We start from the raw sequence: 16,617 nt of genomic DNA, 5'->3' as shown, positions 1-16,617 counted from the left end.
GCAAAAAATTGAAAATCTCTTATCTAGAAATTAACTTCTGCTCAGAAAACTTCTCTGTCTCTTCAAACGCCAACTGGTTCGATGAGGTGCCCCGTTTCGAATGTCTGCTTCAGGGACTCAGCCGGGCTCAATCTGGCAGCTTCATCAAACTTTCACAAACAGGAAGGGCTGTAGGTGATTCAGTTTATAATTTTCACTTTGGAAGATTAAAAGTATAATGATGTAACAGAAGGTGCTGTTTAAGAGTCTTGTACTCTACATTCAGCTAAGCACTTTGAAGCAACGGGTACTGCTCTGTCCTTGGAAAGTTACTGAAATCTCTCTCTCCGTTCACATTTAGGGCTCTGTTTACTAAGGTTCGCTAGGGTGTTTAGCGTATGCACAAAATTAGCGTGCGCTGTGTAGGCGCCCATAGGAATGTTGTGGACGCCTACACAGCGCGTGCTAATGGTTAGCGTGCGCTAAAAGCACTAACGCGCCTCTAGCGCGGCTTAGTAAATGGGGCCCTTAATGTATTCAGTCCTGTGTCTATGGTAATGGGAGCTTTTAGAGACTTCATTTGTCTACAGCTTAAACATCAGGCAGACTAAGCAGTCACCTTTATTGTCAAGGCACGCCCCCACACATGGTTCAGCATTTGACCTCCCCCCCCCCCCTCATACTCCAGCATTTTACCTTCTTCCCCCCACCCTCACTTGTATTCCCACACAGTCCAGCATTTTACCTTTTCTTCCTCCACCCTCACAAATAGTCCAGCATTTACCTTCTCTTTCCCCCATGCCCACAAAAGTATTCCCAAAAAAGCTTATCTATAAACTATATTCAAATGTTTTTGTGGACCATCAGAATAGCAGGTGTAGTCAATATAACCAATGTGAGGCAGAACACTCATACAAGACACTTAAAATCCTCATTTGTACTTATATATAAAATTCAGTATTCAAGTAAGTCCATTTTAAACTCATTCTCAAAGCTCTACTTCAAAAACTTTTCACATCCTTGTATATAGTAGAAAACTTAAATATATTTAGGCTAGAGCCAATCTTTTCACTGCCTCTTCCAGCCGGAACTCAAGGGGATTGCTTTCACAAAGCACATACTTCCACCCACATCCCAGGAGCAGGGTTAGGATGGGGATTGAAACAATGTATGTACTTTTGTAATTTCAAAGGCATATGGATTATTTTGGTCAGAAAAATTACCCACTCAAAAAAGAGGTTCATGTCTCTGATCACCTTTTCTTTCAGCAGTTTTCAAAAGGAATGTACACACATGCACTTTCACTTTGAAAATTGCTGCAAAGTTCCCAGTGATTACCCAGGGGCTTTGCAGCAGTTCGGGCAATGCAAAATTACCCCCAAATGTAGTACCCAGGCGCATGAGTGGAGGAGTGGCCTAGTGGTTAGGGTGGTGGACTTTGGTCCTGAGGAACTGAGTTCGATTCCCACTTCAGGCAGAGGCAGCTCCTTGTGACTCTGGGCAAGTCACTTAACCCTCCATTGCCCCATGTAAGCCGCATTGAGCCTGCCATGAGTTGGAAAGCACAGGGTACAAATGTAAAATAAATAAATTATGCAAAAAATCCAATGAGTCTAAATACAACCTAGCAGATATATAATCTGCAGATTTACACATTCTGTGGTGTCGTGCTTTGTACCTCTGACAAGTACTGTTCCAACTTGCCCAGGGAATGTTGATACTTACTGAATCAGTTCCACCAGTCAGTGTAGCTGCGCCATACTATAGGCCTGAGAGGAAGAAATACCTGGAAAGAAAAGGTGATGTGTCAGTAAGAACAAGTGATGATGGATCCTTTAGAGTTCTGAACTGAAGAAAAGTCACCAGAGTGTATCAGCAGGTGCATACAGTCAGCCTTGTTTTGTCAGTGATGTGAAAATATGGCAAACATTCATATACTTCCACTTCTCAGCTACAACCCATCCAACTTCTTCTAATAACACTGTGCAATTCACTTGCAGTTTGGCATTAAAGAAGTCAACCCTCCTGCCATATAGACCATTAGGTGAAAATGAGGAAGAAAGGGAGTGATTGGTAGGAAACAGAAGTCAAGAGCAGAGAGATGGTGGAAAGAGGATGAGCAGTAGGTAAAGTGTGTGGCAAAGGACAGAATGTAGCAGGGAGAGATAAACATGGCCGAGAGGATGAAGTGTATGTGGCGGTCCCAAGGGTATCTGCCATAGGCATATCTGGAAGGGCATTTTCAATATTACGTCTAAATCCGATTTTGGACTTTTAACAGAAAACGTCCAAAAATATAGTAGTGAATATGCCATTTTCAAACCAGAAAAATGGCCAACATTTTGTTTCAAAAATGGCCATTTACTAGATGTTTTTGTGCTCAGTGCGTCTATCTTTTAGGACCCTTTTTGAAAACAAAAATCCAAGGGGAAAACACACAAAACAAGCTGTTAGGATGTATGGGATGACAGCGTTCTTAGTAGACTGGCCACACAGACATCCCAGCAGAGCAGTTGGGCACCCTAGGGGTCACTGTAGTGAATTTCACATAAAAGGTCCCCGGTACACATCTCACTGTTACCCCCTTATATTGTATAGTGAGCCCTCCAAAACCCACCAAAAACCTACTGTACCAAATTGTACACCACTACAATAGCCATTATGTATGTAGGTATCACCTATGTGTACGTACAGTAGGTTTTTGGTGAGTTTTGGAGGGCTTGCATGTTCTAGCACAAGTGCACCAGTTAAGGGTGGGATATGAACTGACCACTAGGCTACTCCAGGGACCTGCTTGCTGCTCTAATAGGACTGGCTATAACATCTGAACCTGTCATAGAGGGTAGTATATACTGTTTCTTACACATCTTTTGGGGGCGGGAGGGGATCAGTGACCACTTGGGTCCTTAATCCTTCCAATGGTCATTTCGTCATGTAGGGCACCTTTTTGTGACTTAAATGTGATTGAAGCAGGTCTGGATCAAACTGTCTAACTTTTAGCCCTGGACGTTTTTGCTTTGTTCCATTATGGCAGAAAACATCCAAGTTGTAGGAATGCTCAAATCCCACCTCCAACATGCCCTCTTGTGATTTGCACACACTGCAGAGATAAACATCTCAAATCTGAGTTTTGAAAATTGCAATTTGGACATTTTTCTCTGAAAAACATCCAAATGCCACTTTATGAGATCTTTTTCTCTTTTAGAAATGAGCCTCTTTATATTTTTGTATTGTTTTTCAGTATTGTGAGTGTGCACATTTGTAACTTGCCTTGAGCACTAGAATATTTATTTATTTTTTGCTCACAACTTTTTCAGTAGTAGCTCAAGGTGAGTTACATTCAGGTACACTGGATATTTTGCTGTCCCAGGAGGGCTCACAATCTAAGTTTGTACCTGAGGCAATGAATATGCGAGCTATACATTTTTAATAATAATAATGAAAATATTGTTACTGATTGCTGTGCTGCTGCACTCCCCTCTCCATTTGTGCCACCCTGGGTGGTTGCCTAGTGCCCCTAGTGGTTGGGCCAGCCCTGGGTGTGTGATGAAGGAAATCATAGAGTAATAGCAGATGGGTAAGAGAAAGATAGAGTGATTTTTAGGATGCAGGAAATGAGAGGGAAGGAGAAAAGTAAAGGAGGCAGAGAATAGCAGGGATAGAGATAGTGTAAGTCTAATAGAAGCAGGGAAAAGAGTAAAAGAAAAAAAAAGACTATGAATGGAGTGACAAAGATGGAGCCAAAGGCAAATTTGACAGCTGATCTGAAAAAGGGGAAGAGAGAGGCAAAGGGAGGGGAGGGAAGTTGAATAATAACTTTGAAAATTCACACAGGAGTGTGAAATACAGTATATACAATTCTAGCAAATAGAAGAGTTATGTTGGCTGTTGACTTTATTGACTGTTTCACCTGTTCTCAAGATTAAAAAGCACAAAATAATATGGATAGTGATCTTTTTTTCTACTGTGGATGAAGAAGTAGTTCTACAGGACTGACTGATCACCCATCCCTGGAGAATCTCAACCATCCAGGAAACAGGAACTTTAAAATGACTCTTTCAGCAAGTACTGTTTGCATAATTAACACTCCACTGTTAATTGCTGCCAAAGACAAACTGACTTTTTGTTATACTGCATAGCTAGAGTCTGTAATCTCTTATTTACTTTAAGCAACAAGAATATGCTTCAGCCCAGTATACCAAAAATCCTTATACATCCCAGCAGTCTGGGGAAGAGGAAACAATAGCCTCCCCCATCCACCTAGAGGAAACAAACCTAAGAGGCAAAATATCTATCTACAGCAACACAATGATCTGTCTACCAGCATCTAGTTATTCCTAAGCTAACAGACCACTCACTGCTTGAAAACTTGTTCCTAGTAAATACCAGGTCAGCCAATAAAACATTTCCTATGGTTCATGATGTCATCCGTGAATACCACCTACATATCCTGGGATCAATATTCAATCAACGGCAGTGAGCTTTTTGCTGACCACAACCAGCGTTATTCCCGGATATTCAATGCTGGGAATATTTGGTTTATGTGATGCTGACTAACACATAACTGGTTAAGTCGATTTTCAGAACTTAAGCGGCTTTGGGTTAGGGTTAGCACATAACGATAGGACTGTGCTTTACGCAGTCCCATTTATGCAGTTCCCCTAGCTGGTTAAGTACTGAATATTGGCTCTTGGCCAGCCAACTGCTGATTCTGCCCCCAAAGCGCCCCAAAGTAACCAGTTTTCACTTGGGCACTAATTTTCAGCTGCAATAACTGGTTAAAGGTGGTCCCTCTCCTGCACAACTGTTGTCTTAATAGTAGCATCCTACATGCACCTTATAGTCTATGAATATACTGGATAAAACACAATACTGGTGGAATAAAGTGCTCAGGGTGAAGTGATGCATATGTTTGGAAGTGTTTAATAGTCTTTTATAACACCTCTAGAGAGCAGTCTCACGCTTAGGTAGTTGAGATCTGTGCCTTTCAGGAGAGAGATCGTTGAGTGATGGTGAGAGCAAACTATAACGAACAAAGGGGCAGATGCACTAAAGCTAAATGAGCCTTTAATGACTCTCCAACGAGGAAAATTTGATCATTTGCATCAAAGGGCTTTTACCGAGGAAGCCAGCAGCTAACGAAAACGGAATGGAGATGAGCAATTAGTGTGAAAACCCCATTGAAACGACATGCACTAACCTTTTCCGATTGCCTTTACGCAGGAAAAAGGCAGGAAAACTAACGACAGGTCTGGACCACTCGTTAGGACAGCTCTGTGCCAGGAAAAATCATTAAGAGAAAAAATAAACAAACTTTGAGCCAATCCCAGCGCATTAGCAGAGCTAAAAGCGCTGTGATTGGTCCAAAGGACGTCAGAAAAACATAAATAAATAAAAATTAAAAAAAAGGGTCGGGAGGGGGCAAGGGCGCTCATCAGGCGTCCTGTACGGACGGCCTTGCTCCCCCCACCCCGAAAAAGCAAAATTCAAGCAGCCCTGCTCCCCACTTTCCGCCGCTCCCCCCCACCCCGAAAAAGCAAAATTCGAGCAGCCCCTGCCCCCCGCCCTTCCTCACTACTCTCTCACCTCAGCTCCGCCTCCCGACATCCTCCGTCCTGTGCCCCGCCCCCTTTTGGGGTCGTCGCCGCCATTCCCCTCCTCCATCGGGCCCCCCTCCCTCTTACCGGGCCCGTGCAGCGCCTCTCTCCTCTGTCCGAAGGCGCTGCACGGGCAAGAAGAAAGCCTGATGCCTGCCTTCGCCCAGCTTCGATGGCGCGTCTTTCTCCTGCTGGGCCCGCCCCTGTCTGACGTCGGTTACCTACGTAGGTTACTGCTTGAATTTTGCTTTTTCGGGGTGGGGGGAGCGGCGGAAAGTGGGGAGCAGCGGGGGGGGGGGGCAAGGCCGTCCGTACAGGACGCTCCTGATGAGCGCCCTTGCCCCCTCCCGACCCTTTTTTTTTCTTTTTGTTTTGATTTGGGAGCCATGTGCTTGTGATTTGACTGTGTTTTGACTGTTTGTGGCATGCGCAGAGCAGCTAACATAACGCTTGGCTGCTCTGCGCATGATTTGGGGGCCGATTAACGATGTGTATTGTGATTCTTTGATACATTGTACATTTCTATACCGATCTGAGCATGTGTGACTTTTTTTTTTGGTGCATTCTTCGTTTTTTAAAAATCGTTAGGGCCTTTAACGATTTTGATTTTTTTACGTTTGCTTGATGCATCTACCCCAATGACTTGTTGAGTCTGGATCACTGGGAAGTATATATGCTTATGCCAATTAAATTAGACATCAGTATATCAATAGAGTGATACTCAGCACCTTATTGGTCTTAATAAAATTCAACAGTCTCGCTCTTCCCACTGCTAGCCTCGGATGCTGCAATGAAGTATTGTGCAGGACTCTTATGGTTGACTTTATATTGCATTGAAGAATCGCTTGTTCCTCTTATTGCTGGCCGTAGATGGCCTGTCTAATTGCTTTCACAGTTATAACCTCATTCACTGACCAGACCTCACCCATACTGCCCATTTACTGCATTTTGTCTGTTTCTGTTATTTTAGCATTGTATACTGTCATTTCTAATTATAAGCCAAATGGATGAACGCAAATTATAGTTTAAAACATAGTTTTAGACTGGAAGAAAGTGCCCCATTAATGATGGAAAAATAATTCATATGTACTGGTAGGGGAGGAAAAAAAGAAACTGAACATTAAAGGTAGAAAAGAGAGCACATGAAGAAAAGGTTGGGTTGGAGCAGGGAATAAAGCTAAGACACAGGCAGGAGGAAAGGAGAAGGGCAGCAGAAGAGGGTGTCAAAGAATACAAGAAGAGAAGACCCCCCCCCCCCCCCTTCCTGCCTTGTTCCTCAAGCACTGTTCAAAAAATAGAATCAAACTCAGCTAAGATATGCAGACAAACAAGAAAGAAAAAAAACAAAGAGAGAACCCCCCCCTCCCCCGCCCCAAAGGAAAAAAAATCATTTCAATTGATAGTACTACAGAGAGCATTAGCGATAAACTTAAGGGACTGAGATCATACTCCACATACTTTGTCTTAAGAGTGAGGTTCATTACTGTCATGGTATGTGCAAAACTAATCCATTTGGAGACATTGGCCCCAGTGATTCAGAAAAACAGAAATTATAGTGTGGTAATGGATAATGAGAGCTCTCCTTTCATTCCAGGTTGAGGGGTACCACAGAGCTCATCTCTGTCACCAATCTTGTTCAACATCTATTTTAGTCCTCTGGGAAAGCTCCTTAAATCTATGAAGTTGTTCTGTTACATTTATGCTAATGACGTACAGATTATTTTTCCAGTTACCTCTCGTCTCTGATTCATTTAAACATATCAAGTCTTTCATTTCTAAAGTTTCTAAACAGATGTTTGAAAATCTACTTAAACTTAATGCGGAAAAAAACACAATGTTATGGGTTAATGGTAAATCCTTTCCGTTTCCAACTATAAACCCAATATTACTGGGTAAAATTATTCAATTTCAGAAAACTGTTAAAAGCCTGAGTGTTTGGATTGGTTCTAATTTAACTGGTGAAATGCACATTAAGAAGTTGACAACTGCTATTTATTTGAAGCTCAAATATTTGTATCACTACTGCAACCTACTCCTCACTGGCCTCCCACTTAGCCATCTATCCCCTCTTCAGTCCGTTCAGAACTCTGCTGCACGTCTTATCTTCCGCTTGGACCGATATATTCATATCACCCCCCTCCTCAAGTCACTTCACTGGCTTCCGATTAGGCACCGCATACAGTTCAAGCTTCTCCTACTAACCTACAAATGCACTCGATCTGCAGCCCCTCCCTACCTCTCTACCCTCATCTCCCCCTACGTTCCTACCCGTAACCTCCGCTCTCAAGACAAGACAAATCCCTCCTTTCAGTACCCTTAAAGTCATTCAACTGAAGCTACCTATGCCTACCCTAGCAAATCCCAACCCCTCAAAGTCATCCAACTGAGACCACCCAAAAAAGGTTTCACCAGCTTTCAATGTAATTTGAGATGATACCATTCAAACCTTCTCTAACAATACCTAACCCATCAAAAATCATCTGAGGCTACCCAAACAAGCCTCACCAAAACCCAAACCTTAAAAGTAAATGAGCTAAGACTATTTAAACTTTCCCTAGGAAAACTCAGCCTTTCAGAATCATCCTAACAAGCTCTGCTAAAACACATTAAGACTGACTAAACAAAATGTAGATCTCAACGCTTATCCAACTGAGACCACTCAATGATGTAGTTGCAAAATTTAGCCTTTCAGCCTTGAGGCACCAATACCTATATTTCCGAAACTCAGCACTTTCCCCCAGATTCTATATAGATCACCAAAAGTTAGGCCCCCAAAATTGAGAACAGATCCCAGATCTGCACGCAGAATAATTAATGAGCTGTAACCAATGATTGGCGTTAAGCACTTAATTGGCACTAATTATGATTTGTGTACGGATTTAGCTGTGCACTATTCTATAAATCTAGGCGTCTAAATTGGCTTACTCACAACTGGTCATGGGATGAGTGGGCCGGGGCATTCACAAAATTTAGACGCAGTTATAGAATACCAGGGATCAACGCATAACTTGCGCACTAGGTTTCAGCAGGCATATGTCCTTACGCTCTAAGTAGAGCACAGGAATCTACACTAGGCACTATTCTATAAAGAACGCTCATTCCAGAGTGCCCTTTATAGAATAACGATGAGCACAAATTTTTCCTGGTGCCTAATTTGTGGTGCTATTTACTGAATCTGGCCCTTTATGTTTTGTTTTGTCTAGAAAAATCACACCAGTAAACCTACCATATTAAATGCCTCTACATCTGCCTTTTCAATATACTCTAAAAGAACCAGGGATTCTCAATATGCATATCACTAACATAACATAGTAGATGATGGCAGAAAAAGACCTGCACAGTCCATCCAGTCTGCCCAACAAGGTAACTCATATTTGCTACTTTTTGTGTATACCCTACCTTGATTTGTACCTGTCCTCTTCAGGGCACAGACCGTATAAGTCTGCCCAGCACTATCCCCGCTAAAAGCGCTGTGATTGGTCCAAAGGACGTCAGAAAAACATAAATAAATAAAAATAAAAAAAAAGGGTCGGGAGGGGGCAAGGGCGCTCATCAGGCGTCCTGTACGGACGGCCTTGCCCCCCCCCCCCCCCCGCTGCTCCCCACTTTCCGCCGCTCCCCCCACCCCGAAAAAGCAAAATTCAAGCAGCCCTGCTCCCCACTTTCCGCCGCTCCCCCCCACCCCGAAAAAGCAAAATTCGAGCAGCCCCTGCCCCCCGCCCTTCCTCACTACTCTCTCACCTCAGCTCCGCCTCCCGACATCCTCCGTCCTGTGCCCCGCCCCCTTTTGGGGTCGTCGCCACCATTCCCCTCCTCCATCGGGCCCCCCTCCCTCTTACCGGGCCCGTGCAGCGCCTCTCTCCTCTGTCCGAAGGCGCTGCACGGGCAAGAAGAAAGCCTGATGCCTGCCTTCGCCCAGCTTCGATGGCGCGTCTTTCTCCTGCTGGGCCCGCCCCTGTATCACATTCATTCTTATTTTTCAATTGATGATATCCAGAAACTGGCTCAGGCTTTGATTACTTCAAAAATTGATTACTGCAATTCTGTTTTCTTGGGATTACCTTCTAAATCCTTGGCTAGGCTCAGGTTCTTCAGAACACTGCTACTCAAATACTTTTTTATAAAACCAAATATGATCATGTTACTCCTGTGCTCAAGGCTCTACACTGGTTCCCTGTGCAGGTGGCACAAGGCGGGGAGGGTGAACCTTTAGGCTGCAACCAAGTTGCTGCTGCCCAACTAACCCAAAGGCTAGATAGGCCCTGATTGGCGGCAGGTGAGTCACACCTAGGCTAGTATCCAGGCTGGCCAAGTCTAGAGATACTCATAGAGGGGGCAGGAGCTGGGTAGTGCAAGGATGACTAGGAGCAGCCCAGAGGTGGTGGAACCTTCACAGAATGAGGTCCAGGAATGAATCCAGTTGCAGTGGCTGAGGCTCCCCCAACGTGGGATTACCAGCATAAGCAAGAGGAAGAACGGTAAGAAAGGCCAACTGCAGATCAGCTGGACCGGATACCAACAATGGTACTGAAGAGGCCCCTGAAAGTCCAAAAGACACGGCCAGGGAAGAAGAACCAGGAAAGTCTTCCGGCAATTCAGAAAATCAAGGATGGCTGCGAACAGGGCACGGTCAGGCAAGCAGGAATCAGGGCAAGTCAATCCAGGGGAAGGGAGCAGGATCCAGGACAGGCAGACAGAAGACAGACTAGAACAAGGGCATGCGCAGGATCAGCAGACAGGGTCAGGAACCAAGTTAGCAACTCACACCAAGCAGAAGCTACGAGACCTGTTACAAAGGCAGTGGCAGAAGTCCCTTGATCCTTTATATGACCCCCAGCTCATAATGTCATTGGTGGCCCTGCCGCTGACCGCTTAAATCACAGCTTTCAGCATGCCCACGCCTAGAAGAGCTGGCGTCGGCCCATGCCTGTGGCATCCACAAGGGAGGTGCCTATATGACCAGCGAGGCACCCTGGAGCACCGAGGCAGCAGAGTGGGTGGCCTGCCGCACCAGGGAGGTAGCCCGGAGCCCCGGGGAAAGCCGCAGAACCCGGCCCCACACCCCTCAAAGGCAGAAGGTAAGATGGGGCATGGCCACAGCCATGACAGACTAGGATTCAATTTAAGATCCTATGTTTAGCTTTTAAGATTAGGAATGGCCTTTGTCCAGAATATTTTTCTTTGATTGTTGTACAACCTTTTAAAACTACAACTAGGGCTATTCATGTCAATAAGTTACAGTTTCCTCCTTTTTTAAAACCAAGGTTAGTTTCATCTACAAACAGACTTTATTTTTTTGCAGTAGTTCCCATGTGGAATGCGCTGTCTTTTGACATTGAGATTCAAACTAAGCATCTGAGTTTTTGCAAGTTACTTAAATTTAGTTGTTTACTAAATATGTCACTTAGGGGCCCTTTTACAAAGGCACGGGAGGGCTAATGTGCAGGTAATGCGTGCCCAATTGGCATTACTACTGAGGTAATTCAGAGTGTGGCGCATGCCAAATCCCGCAGTAGAAAATAATTCCAGCTACTACTACTAATAGCATTTATATAGCGCTACCAGATGCACACAGCGCTGAACACCTGACCTAGAGAGACAGCCCCTGCTCAAAGAGCTTACAATCTAGATAAAACAGACAGACAAGACATTACGGGCAAGGGAATTACAGGGTAACGAGAAACGGGAGGAGGAGGGCAAATGAGTAGCGGTTAGGAGCCCAAGGCAGTAGTGAAATGGCACCTAAACGCAACGGCACAGATGAAAGGTGGGTGTATACACAGACAGAGTCTGGGCAAAGCTTAAGCAGGGCACACAGTTACTCTCATAGACACCTATTTTCACTTACAGAATAGGCTCCAGAGAGATGCCTCTTTACAGAATTGGCCTATTAGTGCACATCCAGCATTCCTTCCCATGTCTAAGCGCAGAACTTTAGAAACTCACTCTGGTAGCGCATTCATGGGGTCTTTTACTAAGCTGCGGTAGCATTTTTAGCTGGCGGTAGAAATCAGCTGGCAGTAAATGCCGAGACTTATGGGCGTCTCGGCGTTTACCATCAGCTGATTTCTACCATGAGCTAGAGGAGAGTGGTAGCCGTGTTAGTCCACTCTTAAGGTTATCAATAGAAATCAAAGAAAATAAGATGATACCTTTTTTATTGGACATAATACATTTCTTGATTAGCTTTCGAAGGTTGCCCTTCTTCGTCAGATCGGGAATAAGCAAATGTGCTAGCTGACAGTGTATATAAGTGAAAACATTCAAGCATTACTATGACAGTCTGACAGGGTGGGAGGATGGGGGTGGGTAGGAGGTATGCATGGGGACATCAAAGCATATCATTGATATTCTAACAGGATGGGTGTGGATAGGTGAGGGGTGGGGTGATCAACAGAGACATACAGCTTTATGGTTTATAATGGGCTAGGAACCCCAGGTCCTTGTTAAGTCCTTTCTGTTGGGTGTTAAAATATTCAATACAGATACAAGTAGTGATTATAGGAGAAATGAAACTGAAGCGTAGTTCCTTTATAATGATGTCCAGTAGCAGCTGCACTGAAAGCACTGCCCCCCTCATTCTATGATCTGTCATGCAAAACTGCATGCCAATATGGCATGCGATTAGATGCGATGGATGCAGTTACACACCATATGGTGGCTAAATGTACAATTCTGGATGTATAAATTGTTATACTACTGGAATTATGCAACCAAAACAGGGACAAGGCTAGTTACACATATAACTAGCTCAGTGTGCAGTGGTGGCTAAAAGGGCAAACAGAATGTTAGGAATTATTAGGAAAGGAACAAAGAATAAAAATGAATGTCATAATGTCTCTATCACTCCTCGTGCAATGCTGGTCATTGCATCTCAAAAAGGTATAACAGGATTAGGAAAGGTACAGTGAAAGGAGGGGATCAAGATGGCAGCACAGTGAAAAAGCCAAGAACTGTCTTACCTGCATGAAATGTTATTGGCTTTTAGCCTGAATACTCTATTTTCCTTATGCTGAAGAGAAAGGGGAAGTCACAAGTGTGGTTGCACTTAACACCAGTCGTTTCTGCACAGATCCCTGGAGAATGCCACTATTCACCCTTCTCCATTGAAAATATTGACCATTTAACCCTACTCTCTGTTTTCTATCTTTTAACCAATTCTCAGTCTGCAATAGGGTATTTCCTTCTATCCCATGACTTTTTAATTTCCTCAGGTACTTTGACAAATACTTTCTGAAGATTCAGATACCGTGCATCAACCAGCACACCTTTTGAAATGTAGCAGATTGATGAGGCAAGACTTCCCTTGGCTAAATCCATGTTGGCTTTGTCCCATTAAACCATGCCTATGAATATGTTCAGTAATTTTGCTCTTTATAAGAGTCTGTACCATTTTGCCTGGCATCAACATCAGGCTCATTGGTTTATAGCTTCCCGGGTCAACTTTGGAACCCTTTTTTAAAAATTAGCATTACGTTGGCCACCTTCCAATTTTGATTTAAAGACAGGTTACAAATTGCTAATAATAGCTTTGCAATGTCAATTTTTTAGTTCTATTACTCTAGGGCTCTGAACTGTACACCATCTGGTACTGGGGATTTGCTATGCCTTAATTTGTCATTTTGCCTATTACATCTTCCAGATTAACAGACATTTGTTTCAGTTCCTCTGACTCATCACCATTAAATACTAATTTTGGCAAAGATATCTCCCTCACATCATCTTCTATGAAGACCAAAGCAAAGAATTCATCTATGTCCATGTCCTCCCCTTTTAGCCTTCAATCATCTAATGATTCAACTGATTCTCTTACTTCAAAAGTATCTAAAAAAAGTTTTTATTGTGTGTTGTTGCCTCTAAGGCAAGCTTCTTTTCAGATTCTTTCTTTGCCTTTCTTATCACTGTACAAATAATCCACCACACTCCTGTTGGTGAAAAATCCCATGTTCTAGCCTTCAGGGTATCTGTACAAGGTGATCCTGGCACTACATCTATTCCAAGGTGAAAGCACTTTGATTGTTTAATCTTTGCAAAAACTGCTGTATTCTTGGCAGATTGGCCTATGAATTATTTTACCCCACCTTTATGTACCAGCTAACAACCAGGTCAAGATTGTTTCCTATCATGTGCACAGTGGTACTGAATTCATTTCTAATGCAAAGTTGTTTTCCACATACTTTCATGTTTATAGCTGCCATTTTTCCATTGAGAAAAAGGACCATATATCTTCATTTCCAAATGTGTTTAGGTAAATGCATGCAACAAACTACAAATATTTGCTGAACATAGAGCTTTTTATAAAATATGTGTAGCACCGTGAAAAATATATATGGGGTGATGTACATCCAAAACAAATCTGTGTGTGTATGTGTATATATATATATATATTTGGTGTGACGTACATCCGAATTACAAAACAGAATGCAAGGGATGGATCTACTCTTTGGGATCTAGTGTCCCAGATTGGCTACTGTTAGATGCTGTGTTCAATGGGCCTTTGGTCTGACTTGGCATGGTATTATGTGATTGTGAAACTGAATTTAATATTTGAAAGTAGTATGTCCAATTATGCATTTTTACAGTATCATTCTGGGAGGAGTGCTGTTAGGATGATCATTATTCTCGGCGGGGGAGCCTAGGGATCTGAAGGATGGGCGCAAGGCTGAGGGTTTGCCTAGAGCACTTAATATCCTTACAGCTGCCCTGGCCAGGCCAAAAAGTCATATCTGGGAGATCCTTGTTCTATAGTATTTTCCTTCCAGTCTCCTCGGTGAGATAATGTGCCTCGTGACACATCTGTCATTATCCCATTGATACCAGTACTTCTCATTTCCCACAGAAAATTTGTAAAGAGACTTTTTTTCACTCCTTCCTCCTCTGGAGCTTAAAAATAGTCCGTCACATCATCATTTATTTGTGATTTGTCAACAAATCTCTATACACAGTAAAGGTGTGGTCAATGGTCAAAACTGAGCAACCTTTTTACCAGTAATGGTACTGCTTATAGAGTATCCTAATTATACATCCAGCATTCAAAATGAGCTGAGCTCACATTTCAAAAGTGATAACCAAGCAAAGGTTGTCGCTAGAGAATGACACGGGGATGGGGAACCGCAGTAACTGCAGGGATGGGGTGGGGACGGGAAGAGATCCCACGGGGATGGGGACAGAGCCCACATGGACGGGGACAAACTTTGTCCCCATGTCATTTTCTTCTTTGAAACTTGTAAATAAACTGGACATTTATGTTTGAGTGATGCCTACAAAGATATTTTTTGGAAAAACAAGCAAACATACTGGCCACAACTAGCAAAATTTGCATGGGGGATCCTAGCACATCTTCTAAGAAGACAACTTCCATTCCAGGAAGGACTGTGGAAGATTGGAGAGCTAGATTGAATCCTGAGATTGTTGATGACTTCTTATTCATCCACAGATTAAAAAACCATAACAGTGCTTCATAGGGCATATTTTTCCCCTCTAGGGTATTTTATTCGCCTGCACATTTTAACAAATGTGAATTAGGATTCCTTGGTGTAGTAGAAATCACCTATTGTTGGGGTTGGAAGGGTGATGGTGGGAAAGAGGGTTATTATAGCTGCTCATTGTTACTATTGCTTTCTATTTGTAATTTCTACACAACAGTTGCATAGCACATTGTTCCTTTTTATCTATATAAATAATTCTCACCTGGAACATTCTGAAGCTCACTCTGTGGGAGGGAAACACTGAAGCCCTGCATTGTTGGTAGGCTAGGCTGTCAGCAACACTCACACTCACTCACACGCACTGTCAGTCATAGACCCGCCCTCAGCCATGCCCCATCCGCACATAATTCGCAACCCCAACGTTCTAAATGAAGCCACCACCGGAAGTTGAGGCATCGAGATATCCCGTTTGCCCATGAGTGTTTGCCCCGCCCTTGCGTCACTATGTGATGACGAGGGCGGAGCACTGACACTCGACAAAATGATGGACATGCGGCAAAACCTTACCACCATGGACGTACGACAAAATCAAAACCTTTCTGCCATCCATTGACCTAGCGGTAAAGTCTCATGCGGTAACCGGGCGGCAATGACCTATGCATGCCAAATGCCACTTGGCGCGTGTCTGATATGCGTGGCAGAAAATAAACTATTTTTCGGCCGCTCGCCAAAAATCAAATTACCGCAAGAGCCACGCAGTAGCCATGCGGTAACTCCATTTTGGTGTGTGTTGGGCACACGTAGATGCTTATAAGGCTTAGTAAAAGGGCCCCTATATGGTTTTGTTCTACCAGGTCAATACTGCTTAAGACGAGGGATGTGATAGGTAACAACCAAGATTGTAAATTCTGTATGGCATTGGATTTCAGGTAGCTGCAGTGGTGTAGCAAGGGAGGGGCGGTGGGGGCGACCCGCCCCGGGTGTACGCTGCTGGAGCGTGCAGAGAGCAGCCGCGCGCCTGTCAGTTCCAATGGTTCCCTGCTACCTCTGCCCTGGAACAGGTTACTTCCTGTTCCGGGGCAGAGGGAGCCAGAGGAGCCGACAGGTACGCGGCTGCTCTCTGCACCCTCCAGCAGCCAAGTATGCACCCGGGGAGGGGGCTTGATGCACCCTGGGGGGACGGACACTGCTGCAGCCCGGGGGGGGGGGGGGGTGCGCAGCGGCAATCCGCCCCGGGTGGCAGCCAACCTAGGATCGCCACTGGGTAGCTGTGTATACTTTGTAGTGGAGTGCTCTGTTTTTGTATTATTTATTCAATCAGTGGACCTAAGAAAGCAGATTAGGACAACAAAAAATAAAGCTTTTGCTTTCAATTGGGTCCTGGAGACACAGGGAAATAAAGTGACTTGTCAAAATCACACCGATGGTCGGGGGCAGAAATGAAGTCAAATTCCAGGACCTCTTCTAATTTGCAGTCCACTGCTATAACCACTAAGTTTCTCTTCCTCCTTAGGAAGAGATCATTTGAATGTTAAAATTAAAACATAAGTACATAAAAGAGACCTTCTACATGTGACTGGTCAGGATTTTTCATGTCATATCTGTTTAGCATA

The 16,617-nt window shown here is 43.9% G+C and overlaps 1 protein-coding gene across 3 annotated transcripts in view; it reads right to left on the bottom strand.

The window, feature by feature from the left end:
- FGR (FGR proto-oncogene, Src family tyrosine kinase) overlaps window positions 1-16,617 on the bottom strand; it is a 92,130-nt gene that overhangs the window by 43,147 nt on the left and 32,366 nt on the right. For all 3 annotated transcript variants that reach the window (XM_030220134.1, XM_030220136.1, XM_030220135.1), the window contains exon 2: window positions 1,705-1,765. The gene's annotated coding sequence lies outside the window, so the exon portion shown is untranslated. The remainder of the gene's footprint in view (window positions 1-1,704; window positions 1,766-16,617) is intronic.

This window comes from Microcaecilia unicolor, chromosome 11 (assembly GCF_901765095.1).
Source record: "Microcaecilia unicolor chromosome 11, aMicUni1.1, whole genome shotgun sequence".
NCBI classification, from domain to species: Eukaryota; Metazoa; Chordata; class Amphibia; order Gymnophiona; family Siphonopidae; genus Microcaecilia; species Microcaecilia unicolor.
This window is presented reverse-complemented; position numbering and strand designations above follow the sequence as displayed.